Source organism: Schistocerca cancellata, chromosome 2, assembly GCF_023864275.1.
Source record: "Schistocerca cancellata isolate TAMUIC-IGC-003103 chromosome 2, iqSchCanc2.1, whole genome shotgun sequence".
NCBI lineage: Eukaryota > Metazoa > Arthropoda > Insecta > Orthoptera > Acrididae > Schistocerca > Schistocerca cancellata.
The window spans coordinates 534,453,351-534,477,928 of record NC_064627.1 but is presented as its reverse complement, the minus strand read 5'-3'; positions in this window follow the sequence as shown (position 1 = coordinate 534,477,928).

Below are 24,578 nucleotides of genomic sequence, written 5' to 3'. Positions count from 1 at the left end.
CCTCACATCCCGGAAAGTATATCAACAGCCATGTCACCCGGTCGTGAAAGCCTTCATTCTACAACTTAAATGTGATTTGCAGAGTATCCACGTAGATGTAGATGTAGTGTGTAAGTATCGTCGTTAGACTGTCAAAGAATTACAGATAAACTTCGACAACAGTTCCAGTAAGTGTAGTGAATGGCAGGTCTCATAAAATGTGTGTAAACGTGAGATAAAGGGTACAACAAAGAGGAAGAACGGTATAGTATCCGAATACAAGAATAGTGGTGAACATCGCGTAAGCACTTTGAGGTAATGCTGATAAGAGGTACTGAATGAAGGGATAACGAGAAATCGATATTAAAAAAAGCACTCCGTCTTCAGGCCACGACTGGCGTACCAGGACATCCGACCGCTGTGTCATCCTCAGTGGAGGATGCGGATAGGAGGTGGTAGTAGTAGTAGTAGTAGTAGTAGAAGGGTTTTGTGGGCGCACGACAGCACGGTCTTCAGCGCCCGTTCAGTATCATAGTGAGACGGGTGTCAAGAAAAAAACTCAGAACATTTGCATCAAATGGAACATAAAACACAGGGAACAATCATGGAAAAAGATGTGCTCACCCACACCGAAGCGTGGGATGAAGCAGGGCGTCAGCAGTAAAACATGGACAACACAGGAAGAAAAAGGTAGAGGGAGCTAAAACAATGGAGCAGATGCAAGTGGCTGGCTGACCGCAAGGAAAAAAGGGAGGAGTCAGCCACTCTGCAATACACAAAAACCGCCAGCCTAAAAGTTTAGGCCAGAGTCCGGACACATCACAAAACTTAAAAACCCTAGACACACAGGGCAGATCCCTATCAACTTGTGCTTCTGCCCTTGCATCGCGGTGTAAAACGCAGTCTGTTAAAATGTGCCGGACAGAGATGTGCACACCACAAGCATCAAAAAACGGAGGATCCTCCCGCCGTAATAAATAGCTGTGTGTCAGAGGACAGTTCCCGATCCGAAGACGTGTGAGCGCCACCTCTTCCCGCCTGAGCAGCCGGCAGGAGGAACGCCACGGCCGAGTGGTTGACTTTACCGACCGCAGTTTATTGGCCATCACCGCCAGCCATTCGTCCTCCCACAACTCCATACACTTCCTGTGGAATGCAGCGATGACTGACTGCTAGGGGATAGGACACTGGACCACATCCTGCTCTCTGCAGGCCTCCTTGGCAGCCCGATCAGCCTGTTCATTGCCCCATATGCCGACATGACCAGGCACCCAGCAGAAGGATACCTCTTTACCCCGCCGTTGAGCAAGTACAGTTGGTCATGTATCAGCTGGACCATCTCTTTTGTCGGGTATAGGTTCTGCAGTGATTGTAAGGCACTAAGAGAAACGGAGCAGAGAAGAAATCGATCGCCCCGAACACGGTGCATCTGCTCCAGTGTCGTCAGGATCGCGTGGAGCTCCGCTGCGAAAACGGTATATTCAGCAGGGAGGCGAATCCGGGTAACATGATCAGGGAACACCACAGAACAGCCAAGGAAAGTCTCCTGTTTGGAGCCATCAGTATAAACGACAGTGAAACCGTGATGCACATCTAAAATGTTAAAAAACAGATATTGGAACGTAAAATCTGGTGTGCCAGCTTTCTTAAAATTAGTCAAATCTAAAATAAGTTTGGGTCGCCGGAGGAGCCAAGGTGGAGATCTGCTCCAACCGCGAAGTAAAACACGAAGACCAGCCATAGACATCGCACCGAGGCAATCCTGTGCGCGAATCCCATAGGGCTGCGTCGCACGTTGCCGGTTATGAAACAATCGTGCCAGAGGAGGCTGAGCAACGGTATGGTATGCAGGGGTGTATTTTTTTTTATAGAGGTGGAGCCCCTCCACGCCCACACCGGCATGATGGCCAACACAAAAGGTCTACTGCCATCTCTGCATAAGGGTTAGTATTCACTTAAGTGAGGTGTCGCAGGATGTGGGTACTGCAATGTTTGCGTACGTCTGGTTAGGATTAACCATTAATACGCGCTCATCTGGAGATAGAATGGTCGAAATCTGACGAAGGGTAGCGGTTTGAAGGGCAGAGGAAAAAAAGTGCCAAGGCAAGAGCCAAGGGAAAAAAACCTCTGCGAAAGTTAGGTCGGGTGCAAGAGCAGTAGCGGTTGTCTTGCTGCCTGCGATAGGTTGTGCAAGGATAGGCTTTGTTAGTAGTGGGTATCATGCATGTCGATACCTTGACGTTGTGCGTTTGTGCTGCTCGGCGGCTGGCGCTGGGTGCTCGTACAGAGTCCTCGTTCAGCGTCCTGCAACCTGCAACAGTTAGGTTTGTTATCGGTCTTGTGTCCGATAGGTCATATACCGGAGGCACAGTGTGAGGGAGTGTTGGGAGATTGTTCGTGCGTCTGTGGGCGAGCTCGTCGGTGTCCCTGCTGTGGCCTGTTGGTCGGCTCTAATAGCAGCTGGTAGTTGCCAGTCAGTGTTGCTGATATGCAGGGGCTTACCGACTTTTGTCGCTGTTTGCGTATGTTAGTTTACCATAGGTGGTTATGCCCTAGCTAGCAGTGTCTTTGGTCGCTTGTGTTTCCACCTGTGGTTGTGATCGTAGTTTCCCAGAGTGAGGATGAAAGGATTGTTCGAGTGTCTGGAGTTCCTGTATAGTCGTGTGGCGTGTTTCTTGAATACTTCCTTGAGGGTATCAAGGCGGTATTCATGGTGAAGATCCACGGTGCGTGTGTAGCGTGGAGCATTGCTAATGGTTCGTAGCACTTTGTTCTGTATGATCTGCAGGCGGCGCAGTCGTGTGGGAGCTGCATATCCCCAGACGGGAGCTGCGTACGTCATCAGAGGTCTAATCAGTGTCATGTATAAGGACCTCGACACCCTCCTATTCAGTGTGCTTTCCCTGTTGAGCATTGGGTAGAGCAGTTTGAGCCTCGCGTGCGCTCGGTTGGCAACGTATTCGATGTGGTTCCCCCAGTCGCGGTGTCCAGTCCAGTCAGACACCAAGGTATCTGACTTTCTCTCGGAAACGTATTGGGCGTGTATGTAGTGTTATCGGTTTACAGTGTTGGTGTTTGCGCAGTAGTTTCGGTCTGCGTGTTAACAGAACTGCTTCGCACTTGTCGACGTTTACTTTAATACGCCATCGCTCCAGCCAAGGCTCAGCTGTTCTGAGTGCTGTCTGTATTCGTGAGTTGATGTTCGACGGTTTCCAGTCTTGCACGAGGATGGCTGTGTCATCCGCGTAGACGGCTAACGTCGTGTTTCGTGTCGCTGGGAAGTCATTAATGCACAGGTTAAACAAGATGGGCCCTAGGATGCTTCCTTGGGGTACTCCAGCTTGGATACCGTGTTGTGTTGATTGTTTATCTGCACGTTAGTGTTGAAACATCTGTTCGTGAGATATGAGTGTATGAGACGTACGAGTCCTTCCGGGAAACCAGCTTCGCTTAGTTTGCGTATGAGTGCGTTGTGCCAGAGACGATCGAAAGCCTTTTCGATGTCTAGGAATACGGCCCCTGTGGCTTTGTTCATGTTGTAGCCGTGTGGTTGGTTGGTTGGTTTGGGGGATTAAAGGGACCAGACTGCCATGGTCATCGGTCCCTTTTTCCAAAGACAAAGAACACCCACAGAGAATAAAAACGAGGAACAAAAGAGATCACAGACGATACAGGACAAGAGAAACTGAGACAAAGACAAGACAAAACGAACTAAAAGCACACAGAGTGTGACGGTGGTTGGCCGACCAGAGAAATAAAAAAGGAAAAGCCAACCACTAGAAACACATTAAAAAATCAGTTTAAAACCGGAGGCCAAAGGCCAGAATCAACACAAAACAATAAGATAAAAATAGAAACACTCAGAGTAAAGAATAAAAACCCCCTGCCCGAATAAAACGGAAAACTAAGTCAGCCATAGCCGGGTCATCTGTTAAAAGGGCAGGGAGCGAGGCAGGCAGTGCGAACGACTGCCTGAGCGCAGCTAAAAACGGACACTCCAATAAAACATGAACCACGGATAAAACGGAGCCGCAGCGACATAGAGGCGCATCCTCACGGCGCAATAAGTGGCTGTGGGTAAGCCGAGTGTGCCCAATGCGCAGCCGGCAGAGGACAACAGACTCCTTGCGAGAAACCCGCAAGGAGGAGCGCCACACACCGGTAGCCCCCTTGATGGCCCGAAGTTTGTTGCGTGAAGGCAGGGCGCGCCATTCAGTGTCCCAAAGGTCCAGAATTTTGCGGCGTAGGAACGCCCGCAAATCGGTCTCCGGGAGGCCAACGTCCAGAGGTGGTGCACTAGTCGCCTCTTTCGCCAGCCGGTCAACATTCTCGTTGCCGGGGATCCCAACATGGCCTGGGGTCCACACGAAGACCGCAGAGCGGCCGCAACGCGCAAGAGTATGCAGGGACTCATGGATAGCCATCACCAGACGGGAACGAGGAAAACACTGGTCGAGTGCTCGTAAACTGCTCAGGGAATCGCTACAGATAACGAACGACTCACCTGAGCAGGAGCGGATATACTCTAGGGCTCGAAAGATGGCGACCAGCTCAGCAGTGTAAACGCTGCAGCCAGCCGGCAAAGAACGTTGTTCGGAATGGTTCCCTAGAGTGAGCGCATACCCGACTCGACCAGCAACCATCGAGCCGTCGGTGTAAACAATGCCAGAGCCCTGATACGTGGCCAGGATGGAATAAAAGCGGCGGCGGAAGGCCTCTGGAGGGACTAAGTCCTTCGAGCCCTGTGCCAAGTCTAGCCGAAGGCAAGGGCGAGGAACGCACCACGGGGGTGTACGCAGAAGTGCCCGGAAAGGAGGTGGAACAGGGACAAGCCCAAGCCCGGAGAGAAGCTCCTTGACGCGTATGGCGATCGGACAACCCGACCGGGGCCGACGTTCCGGCAGACGGACGACTGACTGCGGGAACAGGAGACGATAGGTAGGATGCCCGGGCGAGCTGAGAACATGGGCAGCATAAGCGGCCAGCAAACGTTGGCGCCGGAACCGCAGTGGAGGGACACCTGCCTCCACGAGTAAGCTGTCCACAGGGCTGGTGCGGAAAGCACCAGTGGCAAGGCGTATCCCGCTGTGGAGGATTGGGTCCAGCACCCGCAACGCAGACGGGGATGCTGAGCCATATGCCAGGCACCCATAATCCAGACGGGACTGGATGAACGCCTGGTAGAGCCGTAACAGGGTAGAGCGGTCGGCTCCCCAGCGGGTGTGGCTCAAGCATCTCAGAGCGTTTAGATGCCGCCAACACGTCTGTTTAAGCTGCTGGATATGAGGCAGCCAAGTCAACCGGGCATCAAAAACCACCCCCAAAAACCTGTGGGTCTCCACCACAGCAAGGAGTTCGTCGGCAAGATAAAGCCGCGGCTCAGGATGGACTGTTCGGCGCCGGCAGAAATGTATAACGCGGGTCTTGGCTGCCGAAAACTGAAACCCATGCGCTACAGCCCAAGACTGCGCCTTACGGATAGCGCCCTGTAGCTGACGTTCAACAGCTGCAATGCCAGTAGAGCTGTAATAAAGGCAGAAGTCGTCAGCATACAGGGAAGCGGAGACAGAATTTCCCACGGCCGCAGCAAGCCCGTTAATGGCTATTAAAAACAGACAGACACTTAAAACAGAGCCCTGTGGCACACCGTTCTCCTGGACGTGGGAGGAACTATACGAGGCCGCGACTTGCACGCGGAAGGTACGACACGACAGAAAATTGCGGATAAAAATCGGCAGAGGACCCCGAAGACCCCATCCATGGAGCGTAGAAAGAATGTGATGACGCCACGTCGTATCGTACGCCTTCCGCATGTCGAAAAAGACAGCGACCAGGTGCTGACGGCGGGAAAAGGCAGTACGGATGGCCGACTCCAGGCTCACCAGATTGTCGGCGGCGGAGCGGCCTTTACGGAACCCACCCTGAGATGGAGCCAGAAGGCCTCGAGACTCCAGTACCCAATGCAAGCGCCGGCTCACCATCCGTTCAAGCAACTTGCAAAGAACGTTGGTGAGGCTAATGGGACGGTAGCTGTCCACCTCCAGAGGGTGCTTTCCAGGTTTCAAAACGGGGATGACAATGCCTTCCCGCCATTGCGACGGAAACTCCCCCTCGACCCAAAGACGGTTGTAAAGATCGAGAAGGCGCCGCTGGCAGTCCACTGAAAGGTGTTTCAGCATCTGACAGTGGATGCCATCTGGCCCAGGAGCGGTATCAGGGCAAGCAGCGAGGGCACTGCGAAATTCCCACTCACTAAATGGAGCATTGTAAGATTCTGGGTGGTTGGTGCGAAACGAAAGGCTCCGACGTTCCATCCGCTCTTTAATGGAGCGGAAGGCCTGGGGGTAATTCGCAGAAGCGGAACTCATAGCAAAATGCTCTGCTAAGCGATTGGCAATGACGTCGGAGTCAGTACAAACTGCTCCATTCAGTGAGAGCGCAGGGACGCTGGCAGGTGGCCGATAGCCGTAGACGCGTCGAATCTTGGCCCAGACCTGCGAAGGAGTGACATGGAGGCCAATGGTGGACACATACCGCTCCCAGCACTCCTTCTTGCCTTGGCGGATAAGGAGGCGGGCCCGCGCACGCAGCCGTTTGAAGGCGATAAGGTGGTCGAGGGAGGGGTGTCGCTTGTGACGCTGGAGCGCCCGCCGGCGATCTTTAATCGCTTCAGCGATCTCAGGCGACCACCAAGGCACAGCCTTCCGCCGAGGGGACCCACAGGAATGGGGAATGGCAGATTCGGCGGCAGTAACGATGCCGGTGGTGACCGATTGAACCACCGCATCAATGTCATCGGTAGAGAGAGGCTCAAAAGCGGCAGTGGAGGAGAACAAGTCCCAGTCAGCCTTATTCATAGCCCATCTGCTAGGGTGCCCAGAAGAGGGGCGCTGTGGTAGTGACAAAAAGATCGGAAAATGGTCACTACCACACAGGTCGTCATGCACACTCCATTGGACAGACGGTAAGAGGCTATGGCTACAGATTGAAAGGTCAATGGCGGAGTAGGTGCCATGCGCCACACTGAAGTGTGTGAAGGCACCATCATTTAACAGCGAGAGATCGAGCTGCGACAATAAATGCTCAATGATGGCGCCTCGACCTGTTGCCACTGACCCACCCCACAGAGGGTTATGAGCGTTGAAGTCGCCCAATAGCAAGAAAGGTGGCGGCAATTGGGCGACCAGTGCAGCCAGGACATGCTGCGAGACATCACCATCCGGTGGAATGTAAAGACTGCAGACGGTAACAGCCTGTGGCGTCCACACACGTACAGCGACAGCCTCTAAAGGCGTCTGGAGAGGGACAGACTCGCTATGCAGAGTGTGAAGGATATAAATGCAGACGCCACCAGACACCCTTTCATAAGCTGCTCGGTTCTTGTAATAACCCCGATAGCCACGGAGGGCGGGGGTTCGCATCGCCGGAAACCAAGTTTCCTGCAGAGCAATGCAGAAGAAAGGGCGAAGGCTGAGAAGTTGGCGGAGCTCAGCTAGATGGTGGAAGAAACCGCTGCAGTTCCACTGGAGGATGGTATTAGCCATGGATGGGAAAGGCGTGAAGGGACTGGGGAGGCAGATTACGCCTCCGGGGCCCCTGCTGCTACTGAGTCACCACCTGGACAACAGCTATCTACTGCATCCGAGGGACTGGCGAGATCCATGTCCTCAGCGGACGCCAGGATCTCCACCTCATCCTCGGACGCAGAGGGAGAAGGTTGCGGTGGGACAGGTGCCACCGCAACTTCAGGATGCTTGGGAGCCTTTTTCTTTGACTGCTTTGCGCGCTGAGCCTTAGGTGGTTCTGGCTGGGAGGGCCCCACTGGGTCAGTCTCTGGGACTGAAGACGACCGTGACGCCCTACGACCAGCGACCGGTGATTGTTTGACAACCTTGCGGGTGTCCACTTTGGCACTGGGCAAAGCCTGGGATGGGAGGGCCCCAAGGGACCCCTTCCGAGCGAGAGGAGCCGAAGAAGGCTCACGCTTCTCCGGCTGTGAAGGGGGAACAGATGTCCCCGGTGGTTGGGGTGGTGTTGCTCCTGAAGTAGATGGAGCAGGAGCAACAGGGAGTGAAGTGCCCCCCACAACCAAGGGGGCCGGTGAATGCTGACCGAGCTGAGATCGAACTGGTGTTGCAGCAGCGGCATAACTAGTTGGCATTGGCACAGGATGTAGCCGCTCAAATTTCCGCCTTGCCTCGGTGTAGGACAGGCGGTCCAGGGTCTTATATTCCATTATCTTCCTTTCCTTCTGAAAGATCCTACAGTCCGGCGAGCAGGGGGAATGGTGTTCTCCGCAGTTAACACAGATAGGAGGCGGGGCACATGGAGTATCAGGATGCGAAGGACGTCCACAATCCCGACACGTGATGCTGGAAGTACAGCGAGATGACATGTGCCCGAACTTCCAGCATTTAAAACACCGCATCGGAGGAGGGATATATGGCTTCACATCACAACGGTAAACCATCACCTTAACCTTTTCGGGTAAGACATCACCCTCAAAGGCCAAGATGAAGGCACCGGTGGCTACCTGATTATCCCTCGGACCCCGATGGACGCGCCGGACGAAGTGAACACCTCGTCGTTCGAGGTTGGCGCGTAATTCATCGTCGGACTGCAGAAGAAGATCCCTGTGGAATATTATACCCTGGACCATGTTCAGACTCTTATGCGGCGTGATGTTAACTGAAACATCCCCCAACTTGTCACAATTGAGCAACCTCCGTGACTGGGCAGAGGATGCCGTTTTGATGAGCACAGAACCAGAGCGCATCTTGGACAAGCCCTCCACCTCCCCGAACTTGTCCTCTAAATGCTCCACAAAAAACTGGGGCTTGGTTGACATAAACGATTCCCCATCAACTCGCGTACACACAAGGAACCGGGGTGAATAGTCTCCACTGCCTTCTTTTGCCATACGTTCCTCCCATGGAGTGGCCAGGGAGGGAAATGATCGTGGATCGTATTTCCTGCCGTTGAGGTTAGACCTCGATCGCTTAGAGACTGCTGGTGGTGGCCCACCAGCGAGAGAAGATGTACCACGCTTCATTGCGGGTCATCCGCCCTGATGCCACCTACTCCGACCAAGGGCCCTCCCCACGGGCGCCACCCAGCCACAGCAAAGGCCACCTGGCAGGATGGCCGTTGCCGGGAGTCCTGATACCCCAGGAGGATAGGCATCTACTCCTTGGCATACGTGGGGAGTTAACGGCGCAGGCATCAGTAGAGCGATCTCTGTGTTGTCAGGGGGCTACAACCAAGAGGGTACATGGCGGCCCCACCACAACGGACTGGCTACCGTGCTGGATCTTAGGTGCAAAAAATGGCCAAGGTCGTCGTCGCAGTTAAAAGAAACGCTGCAGAGTGCAGTGTGGTAATCGCCCAAGAGATCGAAAACGAGCGGGACACCATTGCAACGGCGAGAAAGACGGCTAAAGGTCTAATTGCACGATGGATACAGTGCACCATGTAAGGCGCCCTTCCCCAATTGGCTCGCTCTTCGGAATAATTTAGAAAGATGGAGGTCAAACCCGAGAGGGGACCATCACATAAGGCCGAAAACATGTGAGACTCCTTTTAGTCGCCTCTTACGACAGGCAGGAATACCGCGGGCCTATTCTAACCCCCGAACCCGCAGGGGGGCCAGGGGCTTTTCTAGCGTTGGTGTGCTTGATAGCCCATGTGACTTCATTTGTGCTAGCACGTCTTATTTCGTCACGCGAGGGCTGGGCTACAAGTCGTGTAACCTCCTGGTCCGTTTCAAGTGTGAATACTGGGTCTTAAGGAACCAGATTCGGCATGAAAGACGCTGCAAGTGTTGTGGCCATAAGCTTTGCCTTCTCCGTCGCGGAGTAGGCTGGGCCGTCTGGTCCTTGTAACATGGGAATGTAATGTTTCTCCCTGGTGAAGTGTGTGGCCAGCTGCCACACGCCAGGACGTGTGTTATCCAGCCGAGCGAGTTTCTTCCCCATTGTTCGTTTCTGAATGTTTGAATTTTATTCCGTATTATGCCCTGGAGTCTGTTGACGTGCAGTTTATAGAACGGGCGCCTGGTACGCTGCCAGTATCTCCTGAGGCGGTTCCTCATTGAGATAAGGCCCAGGATTTCCTGGGGCAGGGCCGTCGAGTGTTGTCTTGGTGTTGTAAATGGAATGGCGTCAGTCATTGCGTCTTGGACGGCAGTTGTGAGAGCCTCCACAGCCTCATCGATTTGCTGTGTGTTGTTAATTTCGTGGGTGTCAGGAACGCGACTATCAAGCGTTTCCTTGAACCGTGTCCAGTTCGCACGCTTGTAGTTAAGCATCCTGCGTGGTTCGATGTCCTGCAGTGTCTCTTCCATGTGCAGTAATACAGGCATGTGGTCTGAGTCCAGATCGTTTTCAACCGTCAGGTTGAGTGTGCATGTGATGCCCTTTATGAGGGCTATGTCTAACACGTCTGGCCTATGTCGGGCCTGTGTAGGCACGAACATGGGAACGTCCGGTCCGAGTATAATGTAGTTTCGGCCTATTGCGTGTTCGTACAGTTTCTTGCTGTTGGAGGTTCGTATTCGTGAGTTCCAATCAGGATGTTTTGCGTTGAGGTCTCCAGCGGCTATTACCCGCGGTGCTATGTTGAGTACTGTGCTGATATCTCGTGTTACTATGTTTTTAGGAGGATTGTATAGCGATACCAGTGTGGTGTTGGCTCCGTTGAACTTGACCCTGACGGCCGTGGCCTCTAGTCTTTCAAGCGGTGGGAGCTCGATGTTCGTGTGGTCTATGTCTCTGTGTATGATGATTGCCATGCCGCCTCCCCTCCTGCCATCCGCTCGGTCGGTACGATAGACGCAATAACCTGGGAAGTTTAGTTGTTTGCGAGGCGTAAGCAGTGTTTCGTTCACGAGAGTGATTCGGATACCCTTTCGCTCCATGAACGCGGCCATCTCGGCTTTTTTGCTTGCGATCCCATTGGCATTCCAAAACAGGATCTGTGTGATTGTGTTTAAGTCTGCGTTTCGGGGCTGGTGTGGTGTATTATCCATGTAGTGGTGTAAAAAGCGGTGTGATCGTGGCTTGGAAGCTAGTCCAGTTGAGCGTACCCGACATGAACTGCATGAAGAGTTGTGAGACACACCCCATAATCTTCGTGACTATTTCGGTGGTCGTGCGTCCGGGGAATAATGTTTCCATTATTCTCTGGAATGTTGTTGTAATGTTGGTCATGTCGGCCTGCGAGTTATTGGTCGTGTTAGCGGCCGCTTGTTCCAGTGTTGGCGTTTGGTGAGGGCTGGCCTGCGAGTCGGTTGTTCGTGTGGCAGTTGTGGGCGCCTGTGTATTCTCTGTGGTGAGTGGGTGTGTTATGTGGGTTGTTGAGTTGGTGTCCGGGATGTGTTCGTGGGTGTTGGTGTTCTGTTGCCTGTGTACTTGTTGTGGTGTGGTCGTGTTCCTCGTGCTGCGGCTGTTTCTCCTTCTCCTTCTCCTTCTCCTCCTCCTCCTCCTCCTCCTCTGGCGCTGTGGTTGTCCCTGTGTAGGTGCGTTTTCTGTAGCCTGTGGTGGGCTGCAGTTCGCGATCTCAGGGGGTAGGGTGGTGTTGTTGCTTGTTTCGTGTGGTGTGCCCGGTGCGGGTGTGGTGTCATTTGTTGTGCTTGTCTGTTGTGTGTCTGTTACTGGGGGTGTTTGCTGAGCGTGTCCTGAGCTCTGGGGCTCGTCTGACCGTCCCGCGCTGCTGGGGCTGCCAGCGACCACTCCAGCGAAGGATACTCCACTTCTTACTGGGCGCGGGGGCGGTTTTGGAACTGTGATGGCGGTAGGTTTCGCATGTTTCGCGATTTTGCGCCTCAGAGCTGCTTTGTATGCAATGCACCCTCTGTAGTTTGCCGGATGGGCAGCACCACAGTTGGCGCACTTGCGAGGTTCTGTATGGGGGAGTTTGCAGCGTTGGGCTGTGTGACCGCCAGCGCAGATGCGGCAGCGGGGTGCGAGACCGCATCTGATACCCGCGTGCGCATAGCGCTGGCAGTTGTGGCATTGTTGGGGGGTGCGCGGCGTGTTGTACACCTCTACATTAACGACCATGTGAAGAAATAGCTTTAACTTCAGCAGGTCGCGGGATTTGGCCGTGTCGGCCAACTCCGCCATGCAGTTATGTGACGGTCTCGCTGTGCCGAACTCTGACATTCGGTTTACCCGAATGCACTCCCACCCGAGAGCAGAGAGTTCATTGTGTACCGTGTCGGTCGGGGTTCGTGAGTCTATCCCCTTTATCACGTACTGTTGTGTTTTTTCCAAGACTGTCCTGTACGTGAAGTGTTCTACCTTCCTTTCTTTGAGAAAGTCCAGTAGATTCGTGTAGTCTGCCTTGTTCACCACGTACAGTGCGGCGTGTTCCCCGGTGAGCTTAGAGTAGTATGTTGTGGTGCTGTGCTTATTGTTGAATTCCTTGTTTAGGAGACTTAGGTCTCCATAGTTGTGAATGATGACCGGTGGGAAGCCAGTCGCGGTGTTGTTTGTGTTCTGCGTAGCTGCGTGTATATTTGTGGTTGCTGCTGTCGCAGGGTTGTTTGTGTTGGTCCCTGTGTTGTTATTGTTGTTTGTTCGCGACGTAGATGGTGTTTGTGTGTGTGTTGGGGTTTATGGGCGCTCAACATCGAGGTCATCAACGCCCTGACACACATTAAAAGGAACGAATGTGGAGAGACCTAATAAAACTGAAAAACACATTCAAAGAAAGCAGGAAAAGAGGGAAAACACTACATAAGAAAGTAAAACCTAAGGGAAGGGAAAACATAGCAACAAGAATGACACAGGAAAGTGTCATTGGCTGGCCACTTACATAAAATATGGGCGAGCTTGTCACACAGTGAGCAAATTAAAATCCTCTCCCTAAAATCTTTGTAAAACATGTGACATGGCACAGAACTTTAAAACTTTAGCCACATTCGTCTGAGTGTTGCCTAAAAGAGTTGGCAGGTCCGCTGGCAAATCAGCCGAGGCCCGCTGGTCAGAAAATAAAACGCAATCCAGTAACATGAGGCTCACAGTGACCTGGACGCCGCAAGCACCACATATTGGAGGGTCTTCTCGCCGGAGCAGGAAGCCATGCGTCATAGGGCTGTGGCCTATTCGAAGCCGAGTGAGGAGAACCTCGTCCCGTCGATGGGGCTGAAAGGAAGTACACCACACACGTGTTGTGGGCTTGACTATACGGAGCTTATTGTCAGTCACTTCCAGCCACTCATCCTCCCACCGACGCATGACCCGTGAACTCAACAGCGAGGTGAGTGCGTGCAAGGAGATAGCACACTGAGATACTTGTGGGGCGAGACACACCTCCTTGGCTGCGAGATCTGCCCTTTCATTCCCAGCAATGCCGACATGCCCCGGAACCCAGCAGAAAGCTACAACCTTCCCCAGTCGCTGTAGTCGGAGGAGGGCATTTTGGATGGTCTGGTCTACTTTATCCGCCGGATACAAATGGTGCAATGATTGAAGGGCACTGAGTGAATCGGAACAGACAAGAAATTTAAGAGAGGAAGAAAGTCTCGTCGGCTCCAGTGCCCGCAAGATCGCAGACAATTCTGCATCAAAGACAGTAAAAGTCTGAGGCAGGCGGACCTTGAGGACACGATCCGGAAAAACAACTGAGCAACTCACGGAATCCCCTTGTTTCGACCCATCCGTAAAAACAGCTACATAGTCGTGGTGCTCAGATAAAATAGCAGAAAATGCTGCAGTAAAAACGGTGGCAGGAGTGCAATCTCTCTTGTACTGCAATAAATCTAAAATCACACGTGGCCTCATTAGTAACCGGGGTGGCAGGCGGTTAAAACCCAGGATTTGGGGTTGTACAGACTCCACACCGAGGGACTCAAGCACACGGTGCACTCTGATCCCAAACGGCAACGTAGCCCGGGGACGGCGGGAAAAAAGGCGATCCAGAGGTGGATGGGCAACAAGATGGTGAGCAGGCGAGCTGGGAGCTGCAAGAAACTTACAAGCTTGGCGCACCAGCAGGAGCTGCCGCCGGATGGTAAGTGGCGGTTCGCCAGACTCAGCACAGAGGCTGGGTACGGGACTGGTCCGATAAGCACCCGTAGCCAGTCGAATCCCAGCATGGTGAACAGCGTCAAGGATCCGCAAATAAAACGGCCTCGCTGATCCATATACTGTGCAGCCATAGTCCAGCCGTGAGCGCACGAAAGCTCGATAAAACTGAAGGAGACGCGCCCTGTCCGCTCCCCAAGACCTGTGGCTGAGGCACTTGAGGATGTTCAGTGCCTTCAGCGTTCTGGCTTTCAAGTCACGCAGGTGTGGCAACCATGACAACCTGGAGTCAAAAATTAGGCCCAGAAACCGCACTGTGTCTCCAAACTGTAGGACAGTATCCCCATATGCAAGGCAGGCAACGTAAAAAGACGACGAGAACGATTGAAATGAACACAAACACACTTATCGGCAGAAAACCTAAAACCCGTCTTTGCAGCCCACTCCTCTAACCGCCGCACCGTTAGTTGCAATTGACGGCTCGCGGATGCAACACTAGAGGAGGAACAGAAAACAGCAAAGTCGTCCACAAACAAGGAGCACTGTACTGGATTCCTCACTGTAGACGTTATACTGTTGATTGCTATGGCAAAGAGGGTAACGCTTAAAACACTGCCCTGTGGGACACCGTTCTCTTGCTCAAAGCGATCAGACAGTGTGTTACCAACGCGGGTCCGAAAAAACCGCTGAGACAGGAAAGACCGAATGAAAATAGGGAGGTGGCCACGAAAGCCCCATTGATGCAGTTGTGCAAGAGTACAGTGTCTCCAAGTAGTATCATATGCCTTACTGGTATCAAAGAAGATACCGATACAGTGATGCTGACGGACGAAAGCCTGCTGAATAGCCGCCTCGAGGAGGGGCAGGTTGTCGACTGTGGATCGAAATGTGCGGAATCCACACTGAAAGCGGCTAATGAGCTGTCTGGTCTCTAGCAGCCAGATCAGACGACGGTTAACCATCCGTTCCAGGGTCTTTCCGACACAGCTTGTCAAGGCGATACTACGATAACTACTGGGACATGTGCGGTCCTTTCCTGGTTTGAGGAGAGGGATGAGGATTGCCTCCCTCCACGAGGTTGGGAATACTCCTGTGTGCCATATGAGATTAAAACATACGAGGAGGATTTCCTTTGACGCCGCTGGCAGATGTCTAAGCATGGAGTACCGGATGCGGTCGTAACCTGGTGCAGTGTCAGAAGTCTCAGTAAGAGCCGACTCAAGTTCCCTCATGGAGAAAGGGGAGTTGTAGGCCTCAGAACCGTTCGACCGAAAGTTCAAATTCGCTCTTTCGACAGTCGCACGGTAGTGACGAAACGCTGGATCCTGGGTTGCAGTGGCAGTACTTTGTGCAAAATGCTCTGCCAGCGACTGAGCTATGGCGCTGGGTGTCGTTTGGAGGCATCCCTGGTTCAGGACTGCAGCTAAACGGCTGCGTTTACCGGAAATCCTCCGGATGGCTTCCCATACCTTTGTGGAACAAGTGGAACGGTTGATGGAGTCCAGAAACTCCTGCCATGACCTTTTCTTACTCTCTTTAATGACACGGCGTGCCCTGGCTCTCGCGATACGAAAGGCGGTAAGATTGACCGCTGTTGGGCGGCATTTAAATCGGCGAAGAGCCGCACGCCTGTCACGGATGGCTGAACGGCACTCTTCTGTCCACCAAGGCACAAGGCGCCGCTTAAGAGTGCCAGAAGACTGTGGTATGGACAGGTCAGCAGCATGGTGGAACACAAGCGTGATGTGATCCACCCATTCTTGTACGCTGTTGTGGCGGTCAAAGACAGCCAACCGAGTGAACAGTGGCCAGATAGCCCTGCCAATCATCCACGATGGTGGCCGCTGCACCAGCAATACACCATCCAGGAGATGAATTCGGATAGGGAAGTGATCGCTGGAATGTAGGTCGTCAATGACCTCCCAGTGAACGGAGTCAGTGAGGGTTGGAGAGCAGAAAGATAGGTCAATGGCTGAGAATGACCCTGTAGCACTAGAGAAATGAGTCGGAGTACCTGTGTTGAGGATGCACAACACTTGAGATGTTAGGAGGCTCTCCAAAATTCGACCTCGAGCGCAAATAGAAGTGGAGCCCCACAGGACATGATGGGCATTGAAGTCTCCCAGGAGGAGAAACGGGCGGGGGAGTTGGTCGATAAGGTTTGTGAGAGCCTCTAAGTTCACTGCATCCAGAGGGTGTAAATAAAGGGAGCAAACGGTAAGCCTCCGACCGGAATAAATTGCAACTGCAACTGCTTGCAGGTCAGTATCCAGGGGGAGAGCAGAGGAGTGGTGGTCATTATCGACAAACACGGCGACTCCGCCTTTGGCCCTGTCTCCAGTCAGGTCATCTTTGCGATACAACCTATAGCCCCTGAGTACAGGGGCATCAGATTGTTTTAGATGTGTTTCCTGTAAACACAAGCACAGGGGGCGTTGCCGTGCTAGGAGGTGCAGTTCCTCCACATGTGCCCGGAATCCATTCATGTTCCACTGAATAATGGGAGCCATCTATCAGGGCGGGAGTACCTTCAGTCGCACTTTCTGTCGGGGAGGAGAGCCCACAACAGGTGTAGGCTCAGTTTTGGGGCGAGATGAATGCCCCAGTCTGACATCTACTTCCATCGCCTCAGAAGAGGAGTCGAGAGAGACGTCAGAGAGAATGACATCCACATCAGCAGATGTAGAACTTCATTCTCCTTTAGTGGGCGAGTCTTCACCTTTGTCCTTGGCTTCGATTTTTTGGCCTGAGGTGGCATTGGAGCCAAAACCTCAGAAGCAGTAGGGGGTGTAGCAGCACTGGGCAGTACACAAGACTGGACCCGAGAAGGGGCAGGAAGTTCCACGATGTCAGCTACCACAGCCTGGTCAAAAGGCCGGGGGGGGGGGGGGGGGGAGCAGCAGGCTTCACAGGAATGGCAGCAGCACATGTACACTGACAAACGCAGGTGCTAGTGCTGACAGTAGCAACCTCCGTTTGGGTAGAGGCATCGGTATTCAAGACAGGCTGTTTCAGAACGGAAGAAAAGGAGGCAGCGAACGTGGGCGGCTGCATGGACTTGTAGATTTTCTTTGCCTCACCATACGGGATGCGTTTAGTGGTTTTAAGTTCCTGGATCTTCCGTTCCTCAAGGAAAACTCTGCATTCCCTACTCCACACAGGGTGATCCCCAGAGCAGTTGACACACTTGGGAGGAGAGGAGCAATCAACTCCCTCATGAGCGGCTTTACCACATTTCCCGCAAGTGGCTTCCCCTTTACAGCCGAGAGTAGTGTGGCCAAAGTGTTGGCATTTAAAACACCGCATGGGGTTGGGGGTAATAAGGCCGTACACTGAGACGTAGGAAACCTGCCTTCACATGCTCTGGCAATTTGGTGCTGTTAAACGTAAGAATAAATGAGTCAGTTTTTATGAGAGCACCATCCACCCGTTTCATAACGTGTTGCACATCGACAATTCCTTCCCGGGACCATTCAGACTTCAGTTCGTCTTGTGGAATGTCGACGAGATCTCTGCAAGTCACAACACCCTTGCTGTAGTTCAAGGTGTTGTGAAATTCAGTCTCTATCGCAAACTCCCCAAGAAATTGTGCCTTCTGAAGGTTCTGGACTTGCCGGAAGCTAGATGTTTCAACCAACAAGGTGCTATTTCGCAAGCGCTTTACAGATTTTAATGTGCCAGCAACACCTTCTAAGCACTTCTGTATATAAAATGGCGAAACTTTTTCGAAACTCCCATCTTTCTTCTAATTATGAGAAACACATTCTGCGAAGCAGCATGCATTCTGTTACTATTACCTGAATCAGGAGGACTGGCTACACGAGCCCTCTTGTGAGATTGGGTGTTAGAACCTACCAGCGGCCCACCATTTCCGCTGGGAGGAAAAGAAGAAAAGTTCGAGGGTTCCATCTCGATCCCACGAGCAGCTAGGGAACTAAAGGTCCGCTCAGACATAGCCCCACGTGCCTGAGTAAGCCTCATACAACTGAGGTGTGGCAGGTGCCCCAGAGGTTGCCCACTTGCGACTGTTCCACCTCAACAGCCATGCATCTCATAGGCGCGGAGCACACCGGAAGATTGAGGAGTTTTTTTATAGAGGTTTGTTCCATCCTCGCGATCCGGGCGGTCAAGCCAAGATCCCCATTCCCTGAGACACACAACATTCCAACGCCGCGCCGCACGGTGGTCGCTGAAGTGTACTCAGAGCTTACGGTGACAGGGGACTGGTGGCGCTTACCAGTCCCCAGCTCAGGACCCCGGGGTCGCCAAGCCCGTACCCAGCAAATGAATGCTGAGCCCCTGAGGGGAGATGGTGTTGGCAGCAGCGCTCGACCGTTGCCTCGTGAGTTTGTGGGCTCACTTGTTTGCGTAGTTGGCTGCCGTTTGCGCCTTGGGCCGACCTGCTGCCACGGCCCGTCTTCATCCGTGTTTGTTGTGTCCTCTGTCGGCTCTGGATCCGGTTCCGTCGGTGCCTGGGCCACCAGAGGTGAAATAGGGGGCATGTCCTTCTGTTGTTCAGCAGGTGCCTGTGTGTGTGGTGTGGGTGATTCTGTCTGTGTTTTCACTGCCCTTCAGCTCTGCGATCAGCTCCAGCTGTTCCGCGATCTGTTTGTCCTTCAAGGCAACCTGCTCTTGGAAGGTGGACAGTGGGACGGAAATGATGGCGGGAGTAGCCGGCATTACCGCCTCTTGTGCTGCAGCTTTGCTGCAGGTGAGTGGTGGGGAAGCACAGGAAAGATCGGACATCTTTGCTATTTCGGGAGTATTTATTTATTTGGATAGGGAAGGATGGATGCACGACAATTTTGCTCTTTTCAAGGAGCGACAATATTTGCTTTTTAGCGAAAGCGCTGTGTCTCGTGTTCCTACAGAAGAGGGGTGTCCCTACGACCTATCTGCGCGGAGTGCAATGCGCGGCGCAAGACAGCGCGGGTTGAAGAGAGCGGCCTACAGTGCGTGGGGTTATCCGACGTGAACGGGCCCCTGACACTGTTTTTTTTTTTTTTTGGTTGGGTTTAAGGGCGCTCAACTGCTGAGGTCATTAGCGCCCAGTCACTGTTGATAGAGCACATGGAATCTGGTTAAACTCAAGGGGATGGAGGGGACACCAGAAGGACCTGACAAAGATGCAGACAAAATCAGTAAGAAGATTAAATGTCTTTCGACAAGCCAGTTAAAGTTATAAAACGCAGAATACGAGCAGCTGCTCGAGCGTCATCAGCTAAAACATCCGGTACAGTAGATGGCAGGGACAGGACAACACGAAATTGACTAAAATGGGGACACGACAATAAAACATGGCGCACTGTTAATGCCTGACCACAAGGGCACTGCGGGGCTGGGTCACCGGAGAGCAGGTAGCGGTGGCTAAACCGGCAATGCCCGATCCGCAACCTGGTCAGAAGGACCTCCTCGCACCGAGATGGTCGGTAGAATGTTGTCCAAGCAGTTGGGAGCGGTTTTACTGCCCGGAGCTTGTTTCCTTGGAGGGATGACCAAGCATCCCACCACAACGACACAAGCCTCTTACATACATCCACACGAACGTCGGATGACGGGACACAATGGGAGGCTGGCCGAGGCAGGAGGACTGCAGCCTTGGCTGCAGCATCCGCAGCCTCATTCCCAGGCACCCCTATATGTCCGGGAACCCACAGAAAGCTGACAGAACCACCATTATCAGCGAAAGAATGGAGGGACTGCTGTATCCGTTGAATCAAGGGATGGACCGGATAGGGAGCTCCAAGGCTCTGAAGAGCACTGAGTGAGTCAGAGCAGAGTACATACGATGAATGGCGGTGGCGGCGGGCATACTGAATGGCCTGATGGAGAGCAAAAAGCTCGGCCGTAAAGCTGGAACATTGGTGAGAAGCCGGTATTTAAAGGTGGCGGCCCCGACGACAAAGGCACAGCCGACACCATCGTCAGTTTTGGAGCCATCGGTATAAATAAAGGCGTGACCGGCAAGTCGAGCACGTAGTTCGACAAACCGTGAGCAATAAACTGCAGCCGGAGTACCCTCCTTCGGGAGTGAGCTGAGGTCGAGATAAATGTGAACCAGAGCCTGGAGCCAAGGTGGTGTCGGGCTCTCACCCTCTCTCAAGGTGGTAGGGAGGGCAAAATCCAATTGTCGAAGCAGGCGACGGAAGCGGACTCCGGGGGGCAGCAGGGCAGACACATACAACCCGTACTGACAGTCGAGAGAATCGGCGAAGAAGGACTTCTAAGAGGGGTGGTCGGGCATAGACGACAGCCGGCAGGCATACCGACACAGCAGTACGTCGCGCCGGTAGGTCAACGGTAACTCGGCAGCTTCAGCATAAAGACTCTCGACAGGACTAGTGTAGAAGGCTCCGGTCGCAAGACGTATCCCCCGATGGTGGATGGAGTTAAGCCGGCGTAAGAGGGACGGCCGAGCGGACGAGTAGACGAAGCTCCCATAATCCAGCTTCGATCGGACTATGGACCGATACAAGCGAAGCAGGACAGTGCGATCCGCTCCCCAAGAAGAACCGCTAAGAACTCTGAGGACATTAAGGGAACGTGTACAACGGGCCGCCAAATAAGAGACATGTGGAGACCAACACAGTTTCCTGTCCAACGTGAGCCCTAGAAACTTAGTTGTGTCCACGAATGGGAGAACAACGGGACCGAGATGTAAGGATGGCGGAAGGAACGCTTTATATCGCCAAAAGTTGATACAAACCGTCTTTTCTTCAGAGAACCGGAAGCCATTTGCCACACTCCATGAGTAGAGGCTGTCTAGACAACGCTGAAGGCAGCGCTCCAGGAGGCATGTTCTCTGGGCACTGCTGTAGATCGCGAAGTCATCGACAAAGAGAGAGCCTGAGACATTAGGTGGAATGCAATCCATAATTGGATTGATCGCGATGGCAAAAAGGGCTACGCTCAAGACGGAGCCCTGCGGCACTCCGTTCTTCTGGAGGAAGACGTCGGACAATACGGAACCCACACGTACCCTAAACTTTCGATCCGTTAAAAAGGAATCAATAAAAATGGGCAGGCGACCGCGTAGGCCCCACCTGTGCATAGTGCGGAGGATACCTCCTCTCCAACAGGTATCATAAGCCTTCTCCAAGTCGAAAAACACGGCTACAGTTTGGCGCCTTCGCAAAAAGTTGTTCATGATGAATGTCGACAAGGTCACAAGGTGGTCAACAGCGGAGCGGCGGCAACGAAAGCCGCATTGGACATTAGTAAGTAGCCGTCGAGATTGAAGAATCCAGACTAACCGAGCATTAACCATGCGCTCCATCACCTTACAGACACAGCTTGTAAGAGAAATGGGGCGGTAACTAGAAGGAAGGTGTCTATCCTTCCTGGGTTTGGGTATAGGAACAACAACGGCGTCACGCCAACGCATGGGGACTTGACCTTCGGTCCAGACGCGATTGTAGGTCCGAAGAAGGAAGCTTTTGCCCGCCGGATAAAGGTGTGCCAGCATCTGAACGTGAATGGCATCTGGCCCCGGAGCAGAGGACCGGGACAGTGCAAGCGCACGTTCGAGTTCCCGCATAGTAAAGGGGGCATTGTAAGTTTCCAGATTAAGCGAGTGGAAGGAAAGTCGCCGAGCCTCTTCTGCCTCTTTCCTGGGAAGGAAGGTAGGATGGTAATAGGCGGAGCTTGAAACCTCCGCGAAAAAGCGGCCAAAGGCGGTGGAGACAGCCACAGGATCAACAAGGACCTCATTACCTGAGGTCAGGCCAGGTACCGAGGAGTGGGCCTTAATGCCAGACAGCTGGCGCAGGCTACCCCAGACGACAGAAGGGGGAGTAAAACTGATAAAGGAGCTGGTGAAAGAGGCCCAACAAGCTTTTTTGCTGTCTTTGATGACTCTACGGCAATTCGCTCGGAGTCGTTTGTATCCAATACAATTCGCCAACGTAGGATGGCGGCGAAAGGTGCGTAAAGCACGTCGTCGAGCACGGATAGCGTACCTACAAGCCTCGTTCCACCAGGGGACGGAAACGCGACGTGAAGAAGAAGTAGTAGTAGTACGAGGAATGGAACGTTCGGCAGCATTGATGATAACAGCTGTGAGGTATTCGACCTGACTGTCACAACTGGGAAAATCGTGGTCCGGAAAGGTCGCCAGGGATGAGTAAAGTCCCCAGTCAGCTTTCAGTATGTTCCAGCTTGAAGGACGTGGGGATGGGGTGTGGTGCAGGAGACGAACGACACAGGGGAAGTGGTCGCTCGAATAGGTGTCAGAAAGGACATACCACTCGAACCGACGGGCAAGAGTGGTAGAACAGATCGAGAGGTCCAAGTGGGAGTAGGTATGAGTAGAGTCCGAGAGGAAAGTCGGGGCGCTGGTATTGAGGCAGACAAGATTGAGATGGTTGAAGACATCTGCCAAGAGTGAGCCTCTTGGACAGGATGCAGGAGAGCCCCAAACGGGATGATGGGCATTGAAGTCGCCAAACAATAAAAACGGCGGGGGAAGCTGAACGATCAGGTCATCATGTCAGCCCGACTAACAGCAGATGACGGTGGAGTGTAGATGGTACAAACTGAAAAAGTAAAAGCAGAAAGAGTAATGTGGACAGCTATTGCTTGGAGTGGGGTGGTCAATGGGATGGGATGGTAATAGACATCGTCCCGAACGAGCAACATGACGCCACCATGAGCTGGGATACCGTCCACAGGGATGAGGTCATACCGCTCCGAGGTATAGTGGGTAAAGGCAATACGGTCAGTCGGGCGCAACTTGGTTTCCTGGAGTCCAAGGACGAGTGGACAGTGCAGGCGGAGCAGCAGTTGTAATTCCTCCCGATGAGATCGAATACCTCTTATGTTCCAATGAAACAACGCCATCGCTAGTCAAAAAGTCGGGGGAACGAGACGGGGGATGAGCTGGTCACCTTGACGGCCGCGGAGGGCCAGGTTGCGAGGGAACAACGCTACAACCGATGGGAGGCGGATCCGGTTCCATCGACTCGTCGCCAGCTGCGGCCGCTGTCCCTGGTTGTGTAGGAGGGGCAGCATCATTTGCCGACGAAAGGCCAGCTGAGCGCATGGCAGCAGAGCGTCCCGGCGAAACTGAGGACGGCCGGGAGCGGCGACTCACGGATGGAGTGTCAGACGAAACGCGCCGGGGTGGAGAGAGGATAGAGACTTCTTCTTGGAGGCCTTCTTGGAAGGCCGAGGAGGCACAGGGATGGTGGGCTGGACCCGAAGAAGGTCCTGACGCGCGGGGTCCGTTTTGGAATGCCGGACCTCTGAAGCTGGGGTCCGGAACGTTTCCCCGATGGACGCCTGAGAAGAGGATCGCTTCTCAGGTGCCGTGGGGGGAGAAGAAGGAGGAAGGGTGGCCCCTGGGGCAGAGGGGGTGGGGGCCATGGGGGAGGAGGATTTGGAAGGGAGGGATTTGGGAGGCGGAGGCAGAGCCCCCTGATGGGCGGAGGAGGCGGAGGGGAGACAGGATAGGGGTGAGGATACCGCGGAAGGAGTGGACACAACTGAGGCAAACGAAGTGGTCAATGGCACGGGATGGAGGCGGTCATACTTCTTCCTGGCCGCAGAATAAGAGAGACATTCCAAAGTTTTGAGTTCTTGAATCTTCTTCTCCTTCTGATATGCGGGGCAGTCTGAGGATCTAGGCGAGTGGACGCCAGGACAATTAACGCACCGAGGTGGTGGGGTGCATGTATGTTCCTCACGAAGAGGACGTCCACAATCGCCACAAAGGGGCTCAGCCTCACACCGTGACGACATGTGCCCAAAGCGCAAACACCTAAAACAGCGCATAGGAGGCGGGACATAAGGTCGCACGTCACACCGGTAGCACATCACCTTTACCTTCTCCGGGAGAATGTCCCCTCGAAGGCGAGGATAAAGGCCCCGGTGTCAATGCGACGGTCTTTGGGGCCGCGCTGGACTCGCCGGACGAAATGCAAGTCTCGGCGCTCCAGGTTGGCCCTGAGCTCCTCATCAGATTGTAGCAGGAGGTCACCATGAAAAATAACCCCCTGCGTCCTATTTAGTGCCAGGTGTGGGACAATGGATACTGGGATGTCCCCTAGGTGGTCGCACGCCTGGAGCGCCGCCGACTGTGTGGCGGAGGTGGTCTTGATAAGAACGGACCCTGAACGCATCTTGCTGAGAGCCTCGATTTCCCTGAAGATGTCCTCAATGTGCTGAACAAAGAACATGGGCTTGGAGGTGGCGAATGTCCCCCCATCGGTTCGAGAACAGACCAAATAGCGGGGGAAGTACTTCGCCCCAAGCCGGCGGGCCTGTCCCTCCTCCCATGGAGTGGCCAAGGGGGAAAGGGCAGGAGAACCAGAACTAGAAATGGTACCTTTTCTTTTGAAAGCCTCGGCCGCAAAGCGACCTGATACGTGGTGACGTTTCATCTGCGAAACGTCCGCCCCGATACCACCCACTCCGACCAGGGGCTCCCCCCACGGGCGCCACCCAGCCGCAGCAAGGGCCACCTGGCAGGATGACCATTGCCGGGAGTCCTGATGCCCCAAGGAGACTGGCATCTACTCCTTGGCCGACGTGAGGAGGGTGCACCTCAGGTATCGGCAGTACGACCCCTGTGTT